The sequence below is a fragment of the Electrona antarctica genome (genome assembly GCF_951216825.1).
Source record: "Electrona antarctica genome assembly, chromosome: 9".
NCBI lineage: Eukaryota > Metazoa > Chordata > Actinopteri > Myctophiformes > Myctophidae > Electrona > Electrona antarctica.
The window spans coordinates 23038265-23065433 of record NC_136790.1 but is presented as its reverse complement, the minus strand read 5'-3'; the positions used below and the strand labels follow the sequence as shown (position 1 = coordinate 23065433).

Here is a 27169-nt window from a genome sequence, read left to right as displayed (position 1 = left end):
TAAAGATGGAGATTCGCTATACGCCGAGAATGTCCTGGAGAACTGGAAACCGTTTGGGCAAGCATGTTTAACAAGTCAATATAACTTCAATTTCCTCCCTTCAGTAGAGTAATGGCATGATTAATATGTGGCTTCAAAAAGAACAGATTCTCTATGAAAAATAGGATAGATCAGTTCCACCAGAAGTGGGACAGATTCCTTCTGTATGATTGTATGATGATGACTACTGGCTGCCCCCCCCCCCCTACAGTAGATCTTCGCCTGCTCACATATGTCTCTATCGAGAAGAACACAGCCTCCCTCCCCTTCCTTCCCTCCTAGTTGTGGTTCTTTTTTTTTCTTCTTTTTTTTCTTTTTTTATTGTAATGTGACGATGTGTCGATTTGTGTCAAAACCTTTATTTTTTTTATTTTTATTTTTCTTACTTTATTTGTCTTCGTTTGTTTGTTCTGTATTGTTGTTACTGGTATTGTGGGTGTTGGGTTTGTGTCTGAAAAAGAAAATCCAATAAAATACTAATCACAAAAAAAAAGAACAGATTTTGAAGATTACATTTCACATGAAAATCTGTTATTTTCAACACTTTGACATAACAGCTCATACATTAGGCTTAAGCAGGAAGCCAAATACACAAACGGTGTCAATTAATTCTAAAATAATTTATATTTTTCTGTGAGGAGCGGCATTTGATCACATTTAACCCACACAGACGACTGGTTTAATAATATCAGCACTCTGAATGAATGAACCACTCAGAGGGGCATCTGGGAGGTGCAGGGGAACAACTCTGCAGAGTGTAGGGATTTGAATCCTGTGGTGCATCCCGCTTGGCTGGGTGCTCTGGCTGTATTCAAGGAACCGGGCGGGGAGGGCAGTCTCTGTTCTTGCCTGCACTAGCGACTGGTCAGGGTACCTACCTGTTCCAACAGGGAGAAGACTGGGTCGGATAGCATGTTCTTCTGCATGCGTTATGCCCTCCCAGTGAACTTCCTCACTGTCAGGTGACAGAGAATTAAGCGCCTGGCAACTTAATGCGTATTGGAGGATTCAAACTGTGCTCTTCTAAACCCTCCCATATGACCAACTGTAGGGGTTATAGTAAAGGGATAATGGCAAATTGAAAGAAAAAGGGGGAAGAGGGGGGAAACTGATAAAAAAAACACCATTGCTGTGTGCCAGCCAACATTAACCATCGTTTTAGAATAGCAGTCAATAATAATAATAACAATAATAAACCATCCCACTCTTAAGGACATACCCTTAGAGTTGAAGATGGCTGAAGGGTCCTGGCTATGACCAAACAGGCCACGCAGCCTTTGTTGGAATACGTAATGTAACACAGAGATACCCATGATCGCCCGGCCAGATCCGCCTGATAGCTGTAATTGAGAAATCTGATTCAGATGCACTCCTTCTTACACAGCTGAGTAGGCCAACACAAAAGAGACCCTGGCTGGCCACATTCCAGGTACATGTACACAGCTTTCTGAACACGTGCCTGTGACCGTGTACGTGTGTGCCCCTGTGTGTGTGTGTGTGTGCCCCCACGTGTGTGTGTTCATTCCAGCCCCAGCAGCCACACACAAACACGCAAACCTTGGTCTTTTTCTGTTGAAGTTAACTTTAGACATTGCATACATCTGTGGGATGCAACCCCTATCCCGTTGTGTCAGAGTTCTAAAATCCTGGACAATTTAAACATCCATCCATGTGACTCTAATAATAGCTACGAAAATAAACATGCAGAGAAAACGGGCAGAAAGACAAGAGAGGATAAAAGAGGAGGGGAGCAGGCAGAAAGACAAAAGCTTCTTTCTCAGATCTATAAATACCTCCAAAGCCATCAGATTAGCAACTTGCTTCAATCAGGACCGCTCTATCAAGGCAATCAAATGCAGGCTGCTTCATATGCAAGGGCAAAAATAAGCACGGCATGAGCAGCAGTGAAGAACACGTGTGTAGGTGAAAGTGCTTTCTTCACCTCATCAGAAGAGCTTCACACTAGATTTATGTCAATGTGTCAGCTGTGGACCTGCCACCCTATCTGTCTGACTCGAGGTCATGACATGAAAGGATCAGCTAGGCCAAGAGATAACGGTGAACAGTATTAGAGAATCATTGTGGATAAAGCTTGATAATTGACCACAATAAAGTTTCTGTGGTACGAGTTTCTTTTTTGTGACAGTTTGATTAACACCAAAATATATATAATAAAATAAATGTGATAAAAACACAAAACCACCATGAGTCTTAATTCCCAGCAAAGCAATAGAAAACTACATAAAGGGCACAGGTCTCCACCAGGCAGGTTGAACTCTGCATAAGTTCTGAGATTGCAGGTTGCTTTGTTCATAATTGAACTATTTCTAATTGTCTCCACCAGGCCGAAGGCATGGGGAGAGAGTATGTTTTGCACTCTGTCCGTGTTTGTGTGATTGTGTGTGTGATTGTGTCCGTCCGTCTGTTACCAGCTAATCTCTGGCACCGTTACCCGGTCATTTTTGGATATTACTCCTCCATATTTTGTCCAAAAATCGTTACACAATATCTCTATAGTCATGTGCTCTACACAGATCTATCCGATATTTCATATTCCATCCTGATTGGCTAACATTGGCTTTCAAAGTTTACAGGATTGGCCCGTTTTGAACAAAAAGCCTCAAATCATGAACGCAGCGTGCAATTTACGAGAAATCTTTCACCCTTTTCACATTGCCATCAAAGGCGTAAGAAGAAATGGCACTCTTTTCACATTGGCTTATTATAGCGCCACCAGGAGGCCACAACCTGACCTGCCCTGGTGGAGACCTGTGCCCTGAGGGGCACGTTTTCTAGTTTAGTACTATTTATATCATGTTATGACTTTATTTACTTGTATACTACTACTACTTGTATACTGTATACTGTACTGTATAATGGGATGTAACAATAAAGATCTGTAAGATACACTGGGAGGAGATCCGGGGCAGACCAAGGCGCAGTTGGAGGAAACACATCGACTCACTGGCCTTGGAACGCCTCGCAACTAATGTTGCTCTGGAACACTGGTGGAGCTGTTGCCCCCGCGACCCGACTACGGCTAAACAGTTGAAGATGGATGGATGGAAGATACAGTGGAAGATGATTTTCAGTTCAGAAAAGTAAACAATGATGACCTGATCTGAACTCACCAACTTACAAGTGCAAGTCATGCACTATTCCAAACCAGTGAATAGATGCTACATACTAGTGGTGTTGACAACACTTTCATTTTCTGTTCATTGACCTTCACTGTTGAAACAAAGTTAAAACATTTTCTTTAAAAAGTAGCTCACTCAGGGCTGTCCCTGTATCTTTTTAGCTTCACTCCCACACACAACACTAGGCAAAACATCCACAAACAGCCAGCGGCTGAAACATTTGAATACTGAAATCATTGTTTGAATAATAGCAACCTGTTAAATGACCATCCGAATATTTGGGGCCAGCCAGCCCTACTCAACACACCAGTAACATTACAATGACATAGTGAGTGGGAATGATGATGGCAAAATAACAATGGCTTTTTATAACCACAGCTGTTAATTGAAATGACTATTTGCAGTAGGGAAGCTGGTGTGTAGGAGGGATGGAGAGGTATTTCAATGAGCAGCACTAAATGTACTGTATTTTAGTGTGCGTCCGGTTCACCTGAAGACACAATTGCACAAATCTAATTTAAACACATGCCAATTGTAAAATAAGCCTAGCAGACAGCCAGGTGCTCAAACATAAACAAAAAGCAAAAACCTTTCATATCAACATGGAAACACTTTCACCATGCCAGCCTTCCTCAACTACTCCTCACAAAAGACACTTCCGTGCCAGCCTGCCAGGCCCATGCACAGTGCACAATTTAGGCATTTAGCAGACGCTCTTAATCCAGAGCGATTTACATTAAGCAATAACAAAAGCATGGCATACATCACATATATAAAAAAAAGTAGTTATCATTCATGAATCATGCATAAACTAAGAACGTAACAGTGGAGTATCTATGTAAACTATACATACTATACTATATAATATATATTATACATGTGTACTATAAAGTGCTATGACTACATAAAATGCAATTCTAGAGCTGTCTACGTAACAAGCTATAAGTCTGTTTAAAATACTATCCAAGTCTACATAATGTGCTATCTAAGGGGCTAGGCTAGGGCAAGTGCTACGGGCCATGGTGGAGTCTGAAGAGGTGGGTTTTCAGACTACGGCAGAAGATTGGGAGTGAGGCTGCAGTGCTGACTGTGATGGGAAGTGCATTCCATAGTTTTGGAGCCAGAAGGGAGACGCAGCCTGCCAGGCCCATGCACAGTGCACACACACTACTTCCCATCTTCTCAATTTCGATATCAAAGCCTTAATTAAGCCTATGCAATAAGAAGGATTGGCACAGAAATTATCCTGTCATATAGGCCTACAACAAAAACGACATTGTAACATTAGACATGGCAGTTTGCACATGGCACATGTCTAAGGATTGGACTTTTTGTTACCTGACAAAGACCCATAGGGGGTCGAAATGTTGGCATCCTTATATCTAAATAGAAATTCCTGTGGGAGCTGCAAAACAGTGTGCGGACTACATCTCCTTCTACTTTAAATACCAAGCCATGCTAAAGTTCTCATGTACATCTTAGCCGATATCAATATAGTATTAGCGACTGTGGCTCAGGAGGTAGAGCAGGTCGTCCAATGATCCATGGGTCGGCGGTTCGAATCCCGGCTCCTCCTGTCTACATGTCGAAGTGTCCTTGGGCAAGACACTGAACCCCAAATTGCTCCCGATGTGCTGGTTGGTACCTTGCATGGCTTCCGCTGCAATCGGTGTATGAATGTGTGTGTGAATGGGTGAATGTAATGCACAATCTATGTAAAGCGCCTTGGATAAAGGCGCTATATAAATGCACCATTTACCATTTACCATTTATATAATCATTACATTAATCAATCATCATAAATTGCCCCATGATAACATCCAGGCAGTGAAGTCGGAAAGTCCCTGCTTGAAATGTATGGACTTGGGCCCTGTATTGATAAGATCACTATTTACTGTAAATATACTGTACAGTACACGCCCCCCCCACACACACAAATCAATCACAGCCCAAAGCATTTATACCTAATGAATAGCAATATCTTATCCAAATATATCAACGTATTGTACTGGATTGCACTAGACAAGCTTCAGCTACTGCAGTGCTATGTGGATGAAAGTGGTAAGAATTGTGTTTGGCTGATTCTCCCAGCGCTGTGTGACCTAAGGTCCCGAGGGAGACACTGTATCCTGTAATAATAGCCTTGCTGTCATATTGAGTGGATAAAACAGGCTCCCCTGCAATTAACCTCCGAAGCCTTATGGAAATTCGAGAAGCTTTTATGGGGACAGTCACCGTTGAGCCCATTCATTCAGTCGATAAGAAAATGACTGTTCAAACACACTTCTCCAGAGTTCAGGCTGACTGTTGGTAGATGATGGTAGGGGGCGTGTAGTGACTGTCATACACACACACATGCTTGAGTGAACAATGAACATTACAGGGGGTTCATTAGATCCATTCATGTTGTTTTGGTTACATTTGGGTCAGTGAAAAGACATGGGCACATTGCTCCAAATCTACCATGCCCCCTCCCCTGCCCACTACAGAGATGAGAGTGTGCACTTGTCAAAATAGCAAGGCCCCTCCCCCATCTAAAGGGTCGTGACCCAAAGGACAAAGTTGAAGCCTCTCAAAAGACCACTTCGCTCAATTTTCCACCCCACTTCCGAATCCAAAGTGCATGGGGTTCAACCACCAAGTACATACATCCTCAGAATTAACAGTACCGTTAATATTAGACAGCCTCCCAGAATTAGCCTCCCAGAAGAACACATATGATCGTAATTCTTCACTTTATAGTTACAGCAACTTCACACACACACTACCCAAAGGCTAGCCCCATATGTGCCCTCTCCCTACGCTCATTCTGTAGCTCCGAGAACAGAATGATCGTAGGGAGAGGGCACATATGGGGCTACCCAAAGGCTTACTTTTTACTACTAGTACTAGTGCAAGTTCCGTAGAGCCCCTCTGGCTCTGAACAGTAGACGCTGCGGACGTCAGTTGGTTAGCGATAAACGCGTTGACGTTAGCGATCAAGCTAAACGTGTTGATGTGTGTCTGCGCCGCGGAGAGGGGCGATCGATCAGATTAGGATCTTAATCTCATAGACTGGATCAACTCAACGGCGTTCCGACACACTAGGCAAGGCTACGACCATTTGGTCGTCATGCAAGCCTTGGGGGAGTCTCAAGGCCGCCTGAGAGGCACAACATGCACTTGAAATCAACGTGTTTTTAAACGCCATACCTTTCGGCGGTAGGCCTTGTGGGGTACTCCTCCGGGTGCTCCTGGCACTGCTGCACACTCTGTTTCCCTGATATTCTACACCATTTCTGGATGATTGTGTTGTGGTTGGTGGATTTTTTATTTATCCGACAGTCTTGGAATGAACCAGCTACAGTGGCGGAGCAGGGGTGAGAGAGAAACCCGTGACTCACGTGACCGCCCTCGTCCAATGGCCGGAGGAATTGCGGTATTTGACCCCGCCCCCGTCTCATCGGACCCCCGCCCCGCCCCGCCCCTCTCCATCCTCTGTCAAATCCCAGCTAACTGTCATGATCTCCATAGTAACAAAATTGTTTGCTCAATTGTGTGTGTGTGTGTGTGTGTGTGTGTGTGTGTGTGTGTGTGTGTGTGTGTGTGTGTGTGTGTGTGTGTGTGTGTGTGTGTGTGTGTGTGTGTGTGTGTGTGTGTGTGTGTGTGTGTGTGTGTGTGATTATTATCTATAAGCATATGTTATAGCATTATATCTTTTTTTTACTTCAATACTGAATATGAATGTACAATATGAAGGTACATTGGGTTACCCAACACCCATCATAACATGGACAGCAATAGTGTTTCACGGTCACGGAACCCCTTTGTGTTGTGTGCAATATGAGGAGGAACTTGGAATTGTATTCCTGCAAACACTGAATAATTGATCAGAATATGACTTACCGTATTTGGTTGGCCCACTAGTTAATTATCTGGTATTTAATAGCTCCCCCGATACCTTCATCTATCAGCGTGGACATGGTATTAGTCCAGAAAACTCAACTTTATTCCCCAGTGGCCTGTGATATGGCCTTGCAGCCAGCCAGGCTACATGTCAAATCACCGGTGCATCAAGCTCTACAGCACTATAAACGCACCTTAACATTATTGTACACAATATCATGAGCAAAATGAAATATGGTGTCATGTGTGTATAATACATGAGAAAAGTAGGATATAGGCCTACTGGAATATTTATGAACGCCCTTTTCAGTTTTGATGATCCACAGGTTTACGAAAACCTGCAGGAGCGGTGTGTTCTGGTGTCTGTTCTCTGTCATTGCTCAAAGTGCCTCTCTTTTCCTAGTCGACAGAGTTGCCAAATGCTTGTTTCAGCCAAGAACACTGAATGTTGAATATGCAAATGCATCCCAGACCCAGACACTCAGATACAGACAATCAAGATTTATTAAGATAGGCCTGTTTTATTTGTCCAAGAAATAAAAGATTAATCAAATCTAGCTTTAATTACAAGTTAAATAGTTAATGCTGACGTTAGAGCTAGAATCCGTAAAGCCCGTGCATCATTCGTCCTATTACGGAACATCTGGAGTTCCAAAGAACTGACTTCCAACACCAAAGTTAGGTTCTTCAACACCAACATCAAAGCGGTCCTCCTATACGGAGCAGAAACATGGAGAACTACAGCTGCCACCATCAAGAAGGTGCAGGTCTTCATCAACAGCTGCCTGCGGAAGATCCTCCATATCCGATGGCCAGAGACCATCAGTAATAATGAACTCTGGCAGAGAACAAACCAGCTTCCAGCGGAAGAAGAAATAAGGAAACGCAGATGGCGATGGATAGGCCACACCCTTCGAAAGCCTGCAAGTAAGACAAGCCCTAACATGGAACCCACAGGGCAAGCGGAAAAGGGGTCGCCCTAGAAACACCTGGCGCAGAGACCTGGAGGCGGACATCAAGACCATGAAGACGACCTGGAACCAACTGGAGAGAACAGCTCAAGACAGAGATGCCTGGAGATCGCTTGTTGACGGCCTATGCCCCAGAAGGGGCAGAAGGCGTAAGTAAGTAATAGGCCGTGAGCCAGGACCCCAAATCTGGGGTCATCTGTACCGATGGGGTGAATAAGTCTCATAGTGATTTTTGGGAAGGTATACATCCCTAGTGCTAGGAAAAATGTGATAGCATTGCATCTGTGGTAGCTTTCTGTGTGTTATCACTCCATTTATAACCACATGCCAAAACTCCATTTTCAAAATCCGAATGGAGCATTCTACTTCAAACTGATGGGTTCCTATTATTGATCATATATCTTTGAAGAATGGTTGGGATACAGCTCAGACTATATATTTCTCTGAAAAGTTGTTAAAATTAGCACATCTAGAAATGTTATCTATTACAGGAGAGACAACATATAGGGACTATATATTACATGAGACGTACTTCTGTTTTCATGAAAGATGCAGCACAAAGGTTCCCTCTGTAAATAACTGTAAATATTTAAAACCATCTTAGAACATAAATTCTAATGAAATGTTTTATGAAATTCAATAAACTAAATATAGTGTAAGTGTACAGTGTAAGTAATGCATAAGATAACTTTCCGTTCACCATTACATCACCTTTTAGTCCATTTGACACTTCTATCTGTTCAATACCAAACCTAGCTGTTTCATATTACGTTTTTGTTGTTGATTTGTATTTGGGGACAATTTTAGCTTGGTTGCCCAAACTTTGGTAATTGGCATAATCAAAAAAGGCCTTTATATCAGGTCAATCTCACATGTTAAAGGTCTGGTCAATGAAACAGAAACAACTATTTCTATTTCTATAACAACTTATACTTATACATTTGTAATAATAGCATAAGAAAATATGATAATATTTATCTTTTGCAACTACATTCAATATCTGTAAGCTTCAACTCATAATCAGGAACATAAAATCAACCCACCACATCCCCCTAGCCCTCCTGATTGGCAGCAATATCTTACCCAAATCCTGATCTACCTCATCGTCTCTTTATTATCAACATCACTTCTCATTTGTAGCTTCAACATCTCATCAGGTGTCAGGTCACCCTTAGCAAAATGTGGATCTCCCATCCAAATTGTGTGACATCACCTGAACTTTCAAATTGAGCTTGGTGGTCTGCCACATTCCACTTGTATATGAGTACAACTGTCGTGGTACAACAGCAGCAACAGATTGTTACATTGTGACACCCAACTCACCCAGCACATCAGGGTAGTCTGGGAAGTTCCCTGCCAGCAAAGTATTTTGTGCTCTGATCTTGCCTTTGCACATGGATATGAGGTTGCACAGGACTGTCCCATTGAAGGTCGTTAATGTCAAGGCAATTATGTTTATGCACTGTCAAATAGGTCTACATCTATTCTATGGTAACATATAGCTGTATAGTCATATTATCCTGCTCATTACTGTGCACAAATGTATACATCTTTGTGTTTGAGCACAAATGCATTTTGAGAACCCCCACATTTTCAGTAAAGCGTGCACGCTGTGCGGCCCCCCACACACCATCATTCTACAGTTCAATCTAGTTGAATACCCCTGCTGTAGGTTACAACAACAAACAGCTGCATATCAATGGTAAGGTGAATACTGTGCATGTCAACCAGTGACCATACTGTATCTGCTGCATGCTTGGACACACCTGCTTATGAGACAGACATTGACCTGACCTTTAGCACATAAGATTGACCTACTTATAAGAAATTTATTTTATGTGACAGTTATTCTGTTCATTTTGTAATTGTAATGTTTTTACATAATGCAGTACAATAGAACATCACTTTGGGTGTGGTATGGACACCATTTTGGATTTGGCAATACATAATTAACTAGTGATGGGAGATTAATCGGCAAACACATCGGTATCGGACGATTTGAGTTGTTTTTAGATTAATCGGTTTGATTAATCAGACCGATTACGTTTTTCAATAAACTTTTCCCTACTCCTTTTTCGAACATAGTAACTGCGAGAGTGAGGTCTAGCCAACACCAACTCGGGATTCCTGGATCGCTGCCCTCCACAATGTCCTATCCAACATCAGGTTATTGAGCTCTGCAGTGTTGTTAGCCAAGCTGTTGCGCCGCAGCACGTCTACATAGGTGGTACGCTTCTTTCCCCCCCTTGGCTTTGCCCTGGGTTTGGCTCCCATAGTCAATTTACTTGCCTCAAGTTCTGGGTACCTGACGCAGTGCCCTGCCAGCCTCATCCTTCTCTCTCTGACTTTGTCCGTGACCCGTGGTAGGTCCCCATAGAAGAGGTCCACATTTCTGATGTGACACCTAGTGCCATTCGTAGCATTCTTGTGTAGACTCCATCCAGGGATTTTTCCTGTTGTACTGTGAGGGTCCATGTCTCGACAGTATCTATGAACAGCCGCCTCTTAAGGTCTTCTCCCATGTCTGATTTCCACACTCTCCTCATCCCGTGCAAGGCTTTCCAGGCAAGTGCTCTCCGAACTTTCAGATCCTTTTCAGTTGAGGCAGTCCAGGCCCCGAGGTACTTGAAGTCCTCGACTCGCTCGAGCACCGTCCCGTCTGCAGTGGCAATGGTTTTGTCCTCTGTGTTGACTGTCATTACCTTTGTTTTCTTGGTATTGAGCTTGAGGCCGAACTCTATCATCTGGACCAACTTTTCTGGAACTCCGTAGGCACGTAGAATACTCATGAGTTTCCCCCGGTGGATGGTGTCGAAAGCCTTTTGGAGTCAATGAATGTGATCACCGCTGACAGGTTGCGCTCCCATACCCCTTCCAATATCCTCCTCAGTGCCAGTATCTGCCCGACTTTCGAACATAAACATAAGTTAAGGATTATGAAAGATCATTATTATTATTATTTTTGGACGTTTATTTCCTTTGTCTTTTCTCATTTATATTTTAACATGTTTGGAATAAATAAAAAAAATTAAATAATGAAATTAATAAATCGGTCTGTCTTTACAGATAAACAAGCCCAAAGTAACAGTTTGAACAGATCTACAAGCTCACAATATTATAAAGGTATTTAAGTTAGATGTGACTTGCCTAAGCCTACAGTGCAGACACCCTGTTACATGTATTTTTCAGAATAGACAAAATTATAATCTTTCAATACAGAATGAGATCGACATTGGTAATATTGGTTATCGGCCATAACAGCAATTAATTATATCGGATATCGATATCGCCCAAAATGTCTCATCGGCACATCCCTATAATTAACTGATCACTTTCACTGATTCAGCCACATTCCTTTAGTCCTAAACCCCCAAATAATGATGTTATAGCCATTTTAAGCTCCTGGCAGCCATATTGGACGCCATCTTGAAAATGACGCCTTTCCAGAACATATATTTTCCTATATTTTCAGTATATTCTTAAGCATGCCTAGAGGTACCAGAACCAATTGGAAAAACCTTTTCTATCATTTTTGGGGGGTGTATTACTATTTTTTTTCCCATATTGATCCATGCAATTTTCGCCTAGTGTTATAAAATAAAATGCATGATAGCACTCATAAAGCTACCACGGGTGCAATGCTATCACATATTTTCTAACTCTAGACATGTATACCTTCACAAAAATCACTATGAGCCTTATTCAGCCAGATGGTACAGACCAACCCCCCTGGCTCACGGACTATAAGTAAGTAAGTAAATAGTTAAAATGATAAAAGTTCATCCATAGTGTATTTCATTTTCTCAGATGGTTTTGTCTTATAAAACCATATGAGAAAATCTTGTGGTTAGCCTTTTCTAAAAATTGTCTTCCTTGCCTGCCAAAGACAAGACATTCAGAGCTATAGCTCCACTGCACCACAAGGGGGCATTACACTCCAGTGAACGCTACAGGTCAGAATTCTGTCAGTCAACGAGGAAGCCAATACATCCCTGTATTGTGATGTGAATGATGTATTGCATTACACAGTAGCTGGGGTTGGTTGGGCTTGCCGTGCTGAGACAGCTTGTAAACGACCCAAAGCCTGTCTGGTCTCACGTGGTATGAGACAATAGGTTAGGGAAGAGGACTAACAAACCGACCCCAAACAATCCTGAACTCAGAAATGGGGGAAGGTTGGGCTTGGGGCCAGCAACCCCAAACCGTAAAAACCCACATATGCTACAGAAACGTTGAATACAGAAAGGAACTGTAGTCAACAGCCTATGCTCCATGAAAAGGAGCGAAGTAAGTAAGTAAGTAAGTACGTTGTAAGTAAGTATTGTGAAATGTGAATGATGATGCAGGCTGGACAAAAACATTGTTTGTGTTTATTGTCTTGTTTGTTGCAGGTGAGATATCATGAAGTGGGTTAACTTGCATGCGTTAGACACGGGAAGTAGTGTATATAATCAAGGGGTATTTTGATAGTGGAAAAGTTGGCTCTACTGTGTCTCCACTCTCCACAATGTTTGGTGTAGTAATGTGACTCCTGCTAGCTTAGCAGCTAAAAGCTAACATAGTGACTGCAGAGGCCCCAAGCTGCTACAGTGTGACTCTATGATTTTATTAATGCAATTATCCCAAACCACGATAATAGTAATAGCCTATGCTATTTTGGAAACAGAACTATTTGGTGTCATGTATTTTTTCGAGGGGCGCTAGCCCCTCCTATATACAGCTTTTGACCCCACACGTCTCAATATTTGCCATTGATAATGAAAGGAGAAATTAGGTAAAATGTCCGCCAAATATTACGTAAATTTGTGGCAACAGGCATTCTAGTTGGCCAGTATGAGATGATGCATGATGATGTACATAATATCACACAGGTGTGATTTATTTTAATGTCAAGTCACAGTCTAGCGACAAAGCCAATATAGAATGATGATGCAGGCTTGACAAAAACATCTTGTGTCCCGTAAAATGAACCAATCAAACCACACTGATAGTCACTAGTAATTTATTTTAGTGAAGTTAATTGAAGTGTGTAACATACAGATCTTCCATTATATAATGATAATAGGCCTATAACAAGAAAATGTCAATTTCTTCTTTTCTTTTCTTTTCTTTTCTTTTCTTTTCTTTTCTTTTCTTTTCTCAAAACTTCCAGACAGATGTAGGCCTATATAGTCTATTGGAAATTCCATGAACCCAGAAGTGGTGAGTAGTCTAAACTACTGTATATGTTTCTTTTCCCTTTTTACCTCCTTTATGATGAATTCCTGTTCTGTTCTTTGGCTTTATAGAAGTGTATATTTGTACGTCTCTAAATGTTTTGATGAATTGAACAAGGTAGACCCTCTTGTAAACAAGTGTAATGCTTTATTGAGTCGTCCACTCACAGTTAAGAGTCTTTGTATTGAGTTGTGCTTGAATTGTACTGTAATTCTGCAAACTGTTAATAAATATTTCAATCAATCAATCAAAACTATTATGATAGAAATGTTATCTTGCCTATCACTTGCCCAAAATCATGAAAACCCCCTAGTTTGACACGTCACATGCTACTTAAAGAATGATGATATTTTGTATTAAATATTATTTTGCCTTGTTACAGTACGTGCAACTTTTAGCAAACAAGCTTCATCTCATCTGCTAAGCCTATAGATGACATTTGAATCATAAAAGTTTAGACTACTCAACATGTCTGGGTTGGAAGCTGTGTTATCTTCATTTTGAAGATAACAAAGCCCCCTGCTGGTAGAAAACATCATAAACTTTCATAAAGCAACTCCCATCTAAAAAACAAATGCAACCTCTGCTCCCATGACCTGCCACTTTTTGAGTGGTGCAACCACTCCAAGGAACAGCTATGTCCCTATGTTTAGAGTACCAGCAGGGGGCACTGTTGCACCACTCACTTCAGACCGGTCTGATTTTACTGCTCCTTGTTGGTCCACAGCATTTGGGAAGATGGCTTATATCAGTAGTTCCCAAAGTGGGGTCAGGGGACCCCTAGGGGTCCTTGAGGGACCCTTATGGGTCTGTAACTCTGAGAGTGTACAAATGGAACGAAATGGTTACATTTGTACACTCTCGGAGTTAAATTAACTTTGATTTTCCCCTATGTGCAATATACATTGGGGAGATATAAATGCCATTAAATGCGGGTCCGTAGACTAATGCAGGTCAAACAGGGTTCCTTGAAATTAAAATGGTTGAGAATCACTGCTAGAGCCATACAATTCTTCATATATTTTTCAAATTGGGGGTCTAATAAATTTGGGGGTCCTTGACATGAAAAAGTTTGGGAACCACTGGCTTTTATGGCTTAATTGTAATTGTTCTTTGGCAACACAAAATGTCATGCCAATATAGCCTGTTGAATTGAATTAAACATGTTTACACTCCACAAGATTCCAATGGAAAAAAGCCATAGGCTTTCTTGGGTTTAATACTTCTTGTTGTGAGGAATGAAATCTCTAGAGGCCAGCGTAAACAGTAGGCAACATCCTGAGAGAATTATGTTGATAGATGAGAGGTGGCCTCATTGTGATTTGAATTAACTACTAGACGAACTTGATCCAAATTCTCCAAATAACTTTTCATGGAGCTTGAGGGAAATGGCCTTGAAACCTCATGATGGGTCATCTTTTTTTTCCCAGGACACATAATGACTTCATAGCATTATAGAATCAGGTGATGGAGAAAACAGAGGGGCGGGGGGCTACTGTGAAAAAGTCGATGGACAGTGAGTGTGTGTCTGTGACATAGAGTAGATGGACAGTGAGTGCCTGGCTGGGACTTATCGAGTGACAAACTGGGATGTTGATACATCTTTGATTTCTCTTTGTCTTTTTCTTGTATGCTCTTCTGTTTCAAATGTGATTTTCTTTCCTTTACTTTCATTTAGTTTGAAAAGAGACAGCTAAGGATGGTTGTGTTTCAGTCACTGCTTACTGCCACAGAGAAAACTGCTCTTGTGAAAGGCCCATATGACACTGAGGTGAGTACGGCTATAAATGGTTAGGCGTTGTGGTGAATATTTTCACCATAACTATTTTGTAAATAATATGTATTGTAGACTTCATAGAAATATGACAAACTGGAAACAATAACAGTGTATCTTTTATTTTAATTACATTCTTAAAGCTTACTGGTGTATTCTATATTTAGGTTGCAAAAAATGGGATTCCCATTTGAAAGAGCATGCACAAATATACCCATATGAATTAGTTTTCAGTTTACATTCTTTAATGAGATCAAAGTGACAAGAAGAGAATTCTTTGGTGGTCTTGATAAAAAACAGAAGATGAGCAACAATGCACACAGTGTGTGTTATCAAGCAACGTGACGTCTATGCATATGATAACAAGATTATACGCTTGTCTTGGAAGGACATTAAGTTAATCCCCATATAAATGCTGAATTCCTAATGTTTTCATTTAGGATTAACGTTACGTATGCTCTTCAGAATGACTATAGTATACATTCACTCTTTTGAGTCAATAAATGTTTGACTCTGCAGCGGTTTTGTCACAATGTGCCCCTGACAGGCCTGACACCATGCCCCACCCTTGGAAATTAATATAACATGATGTGTGTGTGTGTGTGTGTGTGTGTGTGTGTGTGCGTGCGCATATGTGTGTTAGAGAGAGAGAGAGAGTGTGCGTGCGTGCGTGCGTGTGCGTGCGCATATGTGTGTTAGAGAGAGAGAGAGAGTGTGCGTGCGTGCGTGCGTGCGTGTGCATATGTGTGTTAGAGAGAGAGAGAGAGTGTGCGTGCGTGCGTGCGTGCGTGTGTGCGTGCGTGCGTGCGTGCGTGCGTGCGTGCGTGCGTGTACACACTTATAATGAAGTAATTTCGCATGAGCCTTCAAACCACATGATGGGATAACATTGCAAGACACAAACATTGTCCACTTACTGGCCACTTAAAAGTGAGCGTACTGTAAATGTTTTGAGCACAGTAGTACATTGTGCAGTGAATCTGTGTCCACGTTTGTAAAGCACTGACACTCAGAACAACAGAACAAGTTGAACTGAAGTCACCCGGAGTGGTGAATCTTTTTAGTGAGAGTACAAACTGACATAGTTAACTAAATGAGATGACGCTGAATGGCATGTTGGAAGGCAGTACTGTGTTTATAGAATAGAATAAAAGGGGAAATTCAGGCTACAGAGGCAGCACAGCAGTGGTCTATACTATATATAGGACAGTGATATGATATAATATCAGACTTTTTTTTGTCAGTTTCCACTGAAATTTGTCTTGCGACCCATGCATCAGCCTTGTATGCAACAACACATATACAGTACACACATTTGACATAACACAGAGAACATAAAATAAAATAAAATCACATACATACATAAAAACATAAAGGCAAGAGGCAATATCCACAGACAAAATACCTCTTCAGTCTGACCTTATTGTATGCTGGAACACCATCTCCTTTCTGAAGGCATACAAAACATGGCTAGTAGCATACGTGGATGTTCAGTTGTTGCAGCAACAGTAAGGACGCCAACTTCTTTCCTAGACTTCAGTCTGATAATCAGGCGACTTCTTCCCTATACTGTAGTGTAAATAATGGGTCATGCATGCTAAAGTGTATTACCATTAATGTCCAACTTCACACCCAACATACTATGCTCAGTTGCAGTTCAGACACTATTATTCCTCTATTGTGCATCAATGAGCAGCACCACTGGAACAGTTTTGGGTTAAATGTTGTTCAAAAACCTCACTAATAGTCTCTCAATAGCCCTCTGTCCTTCCTTACTCACTTTAACAATTCAGTTAAATGAAATGGTTTCCAGATCTGTAACAGGATTAACCACCTGAATCCTAGCTGGATTTGGCATAATAAGTGAATATTTTCAGAAAGTACACAAACATGCTGCTGAAATAGCCTATCTACAAGCTCAGATCGGCTATGTTTGGTTAAGAGATTTGTCAAAACAATCTCACGCCTGTTACCAAATGCGTGACAAGTTTCTACAGGATTTGGTGTGCAGGGAAAAACGGATAGACCCGTGCGGGAATACTGGTCAACAAAGTACTACTGTACGTGTTTACCTATCATGCAGAAGACATCAATCAATGAGGCAGGGTAGACTCTACCCTGCCTCAGATCTCTACCCGGTAGAGAGCATATTACCCATATTTCCCCCAACAATTGCAGATGTTTGAATGTGTGTGTCTGTTTCATGTATTCAGAAAAAATGCACATAAAGTGCACAAAGACCCGCACACCGTCTGCACTTGCAATACGAACTTTATTGGCAACGTTTCGGTCAAAGACCTTCTTCAGGCATCTCTGTGTGTCTGTTTCATGAAATGTAAAATATTATCTTTAGTAAAGGTCACACACAAATCATCACTATGTGGTACACACAAAGCGGGGCATAGGCCTCAATAACCATAAAAAAACACATACAAAATATCTTGTATTGTGATACCACTTGAAATAATATTGTGATATATTGGTTTGATTGATTGATTGATTGATTGAATACTTTATTAACAGTTTGCAAAAATAGGACAAAGGCACAGATTCATACAAAAGGATGCGAAAAGGATAGCCCAAGAAAGTATATGGCTTATTTCCATTGGGGTCCTGACTGTGTATTCAATTCATCTAAAGATATTGTTTTGCCTGACCTGATGTGGAGTGTTATGTTCAAGTTCAAGTCAGTTTATTGTCATGCAAACACATATATGGCTGAATTAAATATTGTACCTCACAGACCAAGGTGGTGCTAACGCAAAAAGACTATATAGTAGCCTATAGAAAAACATAATCTCACAAGCATCATCTTAGAATGCTATAGAGCCTATTTTTCACTAGGGGGCACCATTATGTTACAGATCTAGTAAATTCCACAACAATATTTTCGTCTCACGTTGGACACTCAAGTTCATCACATACTGTAGGCCTACTGTAGATACATCTGTATTCTGCCGTAGGTAATACAATCATCATAGATGCACTTGAACTTCCACTTGACACTTCCACTTCCTAATGACCCTACGATTTTAAAGTCTTTAATTTTGTTTTCTTTAATTTGCATACAATCACCACATTGTAGGTTATTAACTTGTTGCTAAATATGCCAAAGAAAAAAGCCTTAAAATCCACCCGCTAATGTTGAGCTTTCAGGAGCTGTGAATAAAATGCACTAATCTCTTTGTGCTAGTAAAACTGATTAAAATAATTTGATTAGCAAATCCGTCTTGCCGCCTGAAAAACACAGGTTCACAGGGTCCAAGCATTTCATTCAATGGTTATTCAAATTTGAGGTAAACACTCACAGACAGACTGCATCTGGGAGTTCCTTCGGAGGCCGTCATCATTCTGGGGACTCAAAGGTCTTCAAAATAGCTTTTACAGGATCAGGTTAATTGTTCCCATGAAACAATGCAGATTCCTGAGGTCAAACTAGGTATGTGGTTGTTTCCTGGACAGACGTTCTATCTTGTTTACTTTTCATGCTTCAAAGTCACTATAACCACCATCTCCATGACTCTCAGCATTTTCCCTGAATGAAAGGAGCTTGGGAATGGTGAAGTACCGGCAGTGACCTCTGGGATCAAAGTTTGCTTGTTGGTTCAAGAAATCCTGAGTTTTCTTCTCATTGTTACATAGTTCTCCGATGTGTCTCTGTGAATGTTTATGAATAATGTGACAAAAGGATATTTAGTCTAATTCAGCCCCACCAGACATCCCCTCTTATAGAAAGGACTTGGAGATAACAGAGATCCCTTTATTACTATACTAATACTACCACTGCCGCTGCTGCTGCTGCTGCTGCTGCTACTACTACTACTACTACTACTATTACTACTATACTGCTGCTGCTGCTGCTGCTGCTGCTGCTGCTGCTACTACTACTACTATTACTACTATACTGCTGCTGCTGCTGCTGCTGCTGCTGCTGCTATTACTATTACTACTATACTGCTGCTGCTGCTGCTACTACTATTACTATTACTACTATACTGCTGCTGCTGCTGCTGCTACTACTACTACTATTACTACTATACTGCTGCTGCTGCTGCTGCTGCTACTACTACTACTATTACTACTATACTGCTGCTGCTGCTGCTGCTGCTGCTGCTGCTGCTACTACTACTACTATTACTACTATACTGCTGCTGCTGCTGCTGCTGCTGCTGCTGCTATTACTATTACTACTATACTGCTGCTGCTGCTGCTGCTGCTACTACTACTACTATTACTACTATACTGCTGCTGCTGCTGCTGCTGCTGCTGCTGCTGCTGCTACTACTACTACTATTACTACTATACTGCTGCTGCTGCTGCTGCTGCTGCTGCTGCTGCTATTACTATTACTACTATACTGCTGCTGCTGCTGCTGCTGCTGCTGCTGCTGCTACTACTACTACTATTACTACTATACTGCTGCTGCTGCTGCTGCTGCTGCTGCTGCTATTACTATTACTACTATACTGCTGCTGCTGCTGCTGCTGCTACTACTACTACTATTACTACTATACTGCTGCTGCTGCTGCTGCTGCTGCTGCTGCTGCTACTACTACTACTATTACTACTATACTGCTGCTGCTGCTGCTGCTGCTGCTGCTGCTATTACTATTACTACTATACTGCTGCTGCTGCTGCTATTACTATTACTACTATACTACTGCTGCTGCTACTACTACTGCTACTATACTACTACTACTGCTGCTACTATCAGACGCCCTGAGGGAGAGAAGCGACCTCGCCCCCGCCTGGGTGACGGCAGACTGCTGGGCGAGCGCTGGCGCTTTGGCATGGGGGGTCAGATCAACATTTGGAATGAATTATGTACTGGCCATATATGGAGCGTGAGTGTACATGATTTGATGAGGTCAGAATGATCAACATATGGAATGTCAGAACAGGTCAGCTCCATATATGGAGATCTAAGGGTGGCAGTGGGGGCAGTGTCTTGTGTGTACAGGGTTTGATGAGATCTGGCCATATATGGAGCGTGTCTTGAGTGTACAGGGTTTGATGAGGCCAGATCAACATATGGAATGTCAGAACAGGTCAGCTCCATATATGGAGATCTAAGGGTGGCACCGGGGCAGTGTCTTGAGTGTATAGGGTTTGATGAGGGCCCAGGTAGGGCCGGGCCTTAATGTTCGGGCCTGTTGAGAACTCTAGTTTTCGCCAGCTGCCGGGCGCGGCTGCACTAATAACTTCAGGGCGGGCCCGTCTAGAGTTTGAATCTAGAGTCAGTCAAAAGGGAGACATCGAAGTGGAAGGACGGGTGGGGTAGGATCAACATATGGAATGTCAGAACAAAGCTCCAAATATGGAGATCTAAGGGTTTGAGGTTTGAGGTCAGATGTAGAGTTGCTGTCCAATCCAAGGGATCTCCATCCCTGATGATGTCACGTGATGTCACGACTCACGAGGCATGACGATTGACCATATATGGTCATGCCTGGGGTGACCAACCAACTAACCAAACAACTGACTCACTGACTGACTGACTGACTGACTGACTGACGGGATTCACGGGAAATGCACGATTTCATAGTAAATGCGACTTGCTGTCGCAACTAATTCACAGGTAAAGACAGACAGACAAAAATGGAAATAAGCTCTCAAGCTTTACTGTTTTTTTTCTTGCACAAAATAAATGTTTATATAAACATTATGCATTTTTATCAATAAAGATGTCAATCAATCAAACAAACAAACAATGAATAAGACAAACCATAGTAGACAAAGTCCATAGACTTAAGGCACACACGAAAGCCAGACGTAGGGGCTAGCGTGAGTCATGGGTTGCAGCATTCAGGATGGGGAGGAGGGTGGCATTTTTTGGGCCATATGTGCTAACATTTCACTATTATAGTGCCTATACAGATGTGTATAGGACAGACGCGTCAGTGCTTTTGCAGGTGCACTCTTTAGAGGACCCTCAACAATTTGGGTTGATGGGATGGTGCATTTGTGATATTGTGAATGCATATAGGCCCCGTCCACAATCTTTGAAGCTAGCTAGTTACGGGCCAAGACAAAAGAAGAAGAAGAAAGACTGAATTCCCAACTGGCTTTTACTTCCCGTATCTGCGTGACGTAGGTGGCCACCTCTTTTAGGAAACCGGAAGCAAGGAGAAAATCTACTTTGAAGACCTTTCTTTGTCCCAGCAACACACTCTTGTGAGATCTAGCACCAGTAAACATAGGACATGTATCTGCTGTCAGGCGGGGCCCCCTAGGAGACAATTTGTGTACCATTTCACCCTTATTGGAAAAGCCTGGGTTGGGCTATCTTCCTAAAATAAGAATCTTTGGTTTCAGGCTAACTGAATGGATTATCAAAACCCTATTTGATGGTTATTGTCACATGACATGACTCGTGAGTCATGACTTCATTTGTACCTAAGTTGGTGAGAGGACCATGTCTCTGCAATTTGTAGCATTTGTGGCACCTCTATGGATTTAAAGGAGCATTCAGTGATTTGGGTGATTTGGTAAACCCCCCGGTCCGCCCCGCTAACAAGATGTGCACATGCACACACTACAGTGAGTTGACACGCAACAGGCCAACGGCACACACACTAAGGCCCGCCCCCGCTCGATCATGATTGGCGGAAGGCCCCTCTCTATCCTGATTGGATGAAGGCTTTGACACCTAGCCAAAAACGAAACCTAATGTATTTTTGACCCCCAGGGGTTAACTGGGGACAGGGAGGAACTCCTTATATGGAGTTCCTCCCCTTTATTATTTCCACACAACAGCTCTAAGGTATATTAATGACATAGTAAAATGTTGAAAATGAGTGGTATTCCCCTTTAAGTGAATTTGCATTAGGCCCCTAATTGTGTTATTCACATTTTGAGAAATGATGCTTAAAATAGCGGCATGAGGGTGGCACAAAAGGAAAGGCTTTAAAAAGTAGGGTTCATCGTCCAGGGAGCATGAATGCATGGCATTTCTCCCATTATATTTCAAGATATCTTCAAGGGGCCCTATTATGCGTGTCTTAAGTACCAGGTCTTATGACTTAACTTAAGACCTGGAGGCGTGATCAATGCCATTTGGCTATTCTGAGTGGCCAAACAGCATTGACCACGCCTCCAGGTCTTAAGTTAAGTCATAAGACCTGGTACTTAAGACACGCATAATAGGGCCCAACTTGTGTGCAAGAGAAAATGTTCAGGGGTCATGATAATCAGTATAGGGCACATCTTCCGGCAGAATTCCATAGAAATCCTGTGAGTAATTTTCTAGATAGCCTATCTTGTTTGGGGATGAAGTGTTGGACAGACATTGCCATCCTTTTCCACATCAAAGCAGCGGAAGAGCCCTGTCACCCAAACCCAAACCTGAGGCTCTCAGGTTTCACACTGGCTCAAATGCTTGAACCCATCTGCACACAGAGTGGTTTAATTGCATAGACATCGTTTCTGAATAGTGGATCTTTGTGTGTGTGTGTGTGTGTGTGTGTGTGTGTGTGTGTGTGTGTGTGTGTGTGTGTGTGTGTGTGTGTGTGTGTGTGTGTGTGTGTGTGTGTGTGTGTGTGTGTGTGTGTGTGTGTGTGTGTGTGTGTGTGTGTGTGCGTGCGTGCGTGTGTGACCCACTTTTGTGGGTGTGTATCGTAGCGAGAGGTTAATCTGAGAAGACTTCACAGGAGCCATAGCTGTTGTGTGAGGGAAATGAGCCCATCACTGCTGGGTAGTGGTTTGAACATTTCTGACTTTTTTGCGTGTGTGTGTGTGTGTGTGTGTGTGTGTGTGTGTGTGTGTGTGTGTGTGTGTGTGTGTGTGTGTGTGTGTGTGTGTGTGTGTGTGTGTGTGTGTGTGTGTGTGTGTGTGTGTGTGTGTGTGTGTGTGTGTGTGTGTGTGTGTGTGTGAAATATATGCTAAAAACAAATAGAAATTAAACAAATATATTGTTTGTTTTTTTACCATCTGAGATTGATCACTATCTCCAAAATACAAACAGTTCTTACTGTAATATTTCTAAAAATATCTAGAAAACAATGACTACAACCTCTGCTTGGCATGCATCCATTCTTACAAACCTTCATTACTTTCACTTTTTGAGAATAGTTGTCATATTGGACTGACATCCCTTCCTTTTCAAAGGCTGTTATTGGAAGTTCGCCATGTAGGCACGCGCTGTATGCAGCGTGTCTACAGGCACGCACACATTTCTGACACCAGTATGTGTGGGCACATGATCATCGGGGAATTGGACCACAAGTGGCTTGTGAGCTGAAACGAGAGTTGTGGTGAGAGAGTGGTAAAGTTGGGCTACTCGCTTGCTGTCTGTGAGTCAGAGTGGAAAAATGAGTGTGTGAACACGGATGAGACACTGTGCACGTCTACCATAGAGAGAGAGAGAGAGAGAGAGAGAGAGAGAGAGAGAGAGAGAGAGAGAGAGAGAAATCTTGACTAGGTACAGACGAGCACAGTCTTGTGATCGAGAAAGGCTGTCATAGGCAGACCTGGCTCCCTTGAGAAGAGAGACTATGCACTCACTGCGCACAAAATTAAGTGGAAACTGAGCTACACTCCCTAACCGCCTGTCCACTGTACCAATTAAGACATGAGAGACACATACTTCCCAAAGATTACAAGGAGAGTTTGAAAGTATGACTAATGACAAAAAATCTCCCATATCTGCTGTGCAAAGTACAATGTACATACGCAGCAGCAAGATTTGTGAGATGCTGTGATAGTAGAAGGATATCAAATGGAACCTTAAAGACTAATCCTCATGTGTATTCCTGGACTGTCTGCATCGAGTGACCAGAGTACATAGAAATTGATTTATTGGATATACTGTATCTGATAATAGGTTCTTAGTTTACCTATGATCATAGATTACTATTTTACACTGTACATTTAGACACTTGTACTCTGTACACTGTACTAACCCCATTTTAACCCCAGAAAGAAATCGCTGTGTTTCATCACTACCATTGACGCATATATGTGTCAATTCAAAGCCACTCGTAATCTGCCATTGGCGCTTATATGCGTCAATTAATCTCAGGCAGTCTTAAAAACAACAGGATGTTTGCCTTGCAGCTCACAATGACGACAAGAGACTGTACCAGGGCCCATAATTCTACTGATTCAGACATCTGAGAAAAGATGTTCTTATAGTTCAAACAACTTTAGTTAATTAGCAACCCCATTCCCCATACCATGGTGGCACTGGTGACAAAAGCTTAGTACTTAAAAGGAATGCCAATGGACTAGCAACACTGAACTGTACAAAAAGCACTTCAAAACAAGAGAGCACGTTTATGTATCCTGTCAAGCCTCACCTCTTGGCATCAACACACCCGTGCACATGAGCATGCCTCTCTGCTTCCCTCATTTGGCCTGGCTTCCAGGCTTCCAGAGATGCTCCAGTGGATTTTTGCAAACACTCCTGCATGGCTCTAATGGCATTTGACAGCGTGTTTTCTCTATTTTGCACGCTTTCAGTATGTGGGAGCAATGAGATTGGCGTTTTTCTAATTGGACATAATGAATAAGGGTTAGGGATTTGGAGGGCCCACATCCCAAACAGTTGGGTTCTGTGTTTTAGCCTATACCCTACTGACCCTTCCTCCTTGCCAAAGGACATAGTCCACGTGTTAAATGCCTCAACAACACAAGATTACTGGAGCTGTGTCACGTGCTAGTTTTGGAGGAGCACCATTTTTGTACGCCTTTCACCTGCCTCCTGATGTGGGATATGGCTCAAAAGCTTCTGGCTGGATTTCCATGGAACACCAGATGGCTCCTACTCATTTTGTTCCTATCGTAACTATAAGGCCAAAAATTGCACATATTGTATCTGAAAAGCTCAACTCCAAAGTATACTCATTCAGCCGAACGTCAGCATTTTCGTCCATCGAAGAAGTTGTCTGGACTCACTAGTTGATCATGTTGAATTGGACCCAGACCGTTGACTGCCCTCAGCCTAGTTCAAGCCAATCAGTGTAATGTTGAATTTTAAGTAGGTGAAGTGGCGTCGGTCGGCGCTAAAACACTATACTATTTATTTTCAATTTCCACAGTCGTTCATTATTGTCCCCAGCAATTGAATCGAATGAGGAGCTGACCCATCCTGTGTGTGTTCTTTTTTAAAGGGATAATAACTGGCGAATGTGTGTCACACAGTCAGAACCCCCCGCTGTTGTCTGCCTATCATCATGTAGGTGAATTTGAGCTTAATGGTCACGTTCGTTGCCATGAAACTTTATTCACTCAACAATTAACCCTATCAATTTTGGTGACCTCATGGCCTTTCCTATAGTACCACACCTTCTTAGACCAAACTTGCACTTAGGTTATCTCAAAATGTAAATACCGCAGACAGATTGCCATCATTGCCATGAAAGTTGTTGAGCGCATTTATGCTTCATGGTGTATGAACCTTAACTCTTTGAGTGACCCCATGACCTATCGTCTTAGCCCATCCCGGGGTTAAAATATCAACCTTTCACACGAGATATCATGTTTGCAGTATGAGCCCTACTAACTCTGGTGACCCTGTGGCTTTTCTACTAACCTCTAACCTTTCTGACAATTTCCAGTTGGGTGTAAGATGTAACACGGACATCTGTGTGTGTGTGTGTGTGTGTGTGTGTGTGTGTGTGTGTGTGTGTGTGTGTGTGTGTGTGTGTGTGTGTGTGTGTGTGTGTGTGTGTGTGTGTGTGTGTGTGTGTGTGTGTGGGTGCGTGCGTGCGTGCGTGCGTGCATGCGTGCGTGCGTGCGTGCGTGAATGAGTGATTGTGCAATCTCGCAAACTGCTGGACCTTACTTCTTGTGCACACAGGCTGCAGCACTGCACTAGGCAGACAAGCTTTCAGTTAAAAGCGAGAGAAAGAGAGAGAAAGAGCTAGTTTTCAGTTAAGAGAGAGAGGGAGAGATAGAGGGTGATGGCCAATGGGACCCTCTGTCTACACCAGTAAAGTCCTGTGTGATAGAGAACTAAACACTAAATATGTGTCAAGGTGAACTACAGCTGACGTAACTAGGCTACAACTAAACATTTTTGTAACCAAATAAGCCTGTAGATAGTTACTGTAACATTACGTGGACAAGGTGGGCAACATATGGAACGTTAATGCAGTGAACATTAATTACGTAGTGTTTAATAACGAGGTCAGCAGTCAGCAGCTGCAGCGCACATGATCCATGAAAACCCGATGTTTCATAAATATTCCCTCACAGTATCCCATCCTCGTATCAACATTAAACAAAGGCAAAGTTAAATAAAGTTGGATAGCTGATGCGGACCCAAACATATGTGTTTAGTTTCGCCATTTTCATATTTAAATGTTATGATTAAAGGCTCCATCGTGTATCAGTTTGTGCGCATCGCCACTGTGGAATGAAATCAATACTCGTCGATACTCATCGAGTCATTGAGAGTCATTGAGCTCGAGTCCGAGTTGAGTCTGGAGTCTTTGGGGGTCGAGTCTAGAGTCCCATTTACATGTACATGTCTCACCAGGTTCAGTCGGTACTCTGAGAACTTGATAATGGACTGGTGAATGGACTGGTGACCACAGACATACTGGATCTTCAGATCATCTCTGGCAAGTTGGCTAGTGGTGCCCTGGAAGAAGTGACAGTTCGGTCTTGTGAGAGAGACCAGTCTAGAGAATGCAGGGCGTTCTGGTCCGAGAGTATCCACTGCTAATAGCAGGTCCAGTGACGCCTTATACAGTATGTGATCAAGGGGATTGTTGATGCGGGGCAGCCTGCAAGAGTATTTATTTGTTACAGTGTTTAGGAAGTAATCCACACAGAAACGCCAGTTGTTCTTTTTGTGCAACAGGACGACAGACTGGTATAGAGGGTACGTGCGCATGCATAAAGTGAGTACAAATCGAGTGGCAAAGTGAGTTTAACGTCATTTAGACTTTCTGTTGGGATGTATGGGCTGTCAAGGCCAGAAAGTCATGCCTACCACTCAGTAGGCATTCCCGCATAACTTCCGGGTATGATGATGATGTGCATACCTTCCATTGTCACCTGGCTGCAGTGAGTGTCATATGGCATGAGTGGCATATTTCTCAGCCTCTTCCCTGTGAGGCTGGAGCGCAGCAGTGATTTCCTCAATGGACGACATCCAACTTCTGACACCAATGTAATGAGAGATAGTTATTACACCT

General features: G+C 42.4%; 1 protein-coding gene across 2 annotated transcripts in view; it reads right to left on the bottom strand.

Moving 5' to 3' along the window:
- The window catches only part of phc2b (polyhomeotic homolog 2b), a 45320-nt gene extending 38777 nt beyond the window's left edge, over positions 1-6543 (bottom strand). For both annotated transcript variants that reach the window (XM_079509214.1, XM_079509215.1), the window contains exon 1: positions 6372-6543. The gene's annotated coding sequence lies outside the window, so the exon portion shown is untranslated. The remainder of the gene's footprint in view (positions 1-6371) is intronic.
- Between the last annotated feature and the right edge of the window lie 20626 nt (positions 6544-27169).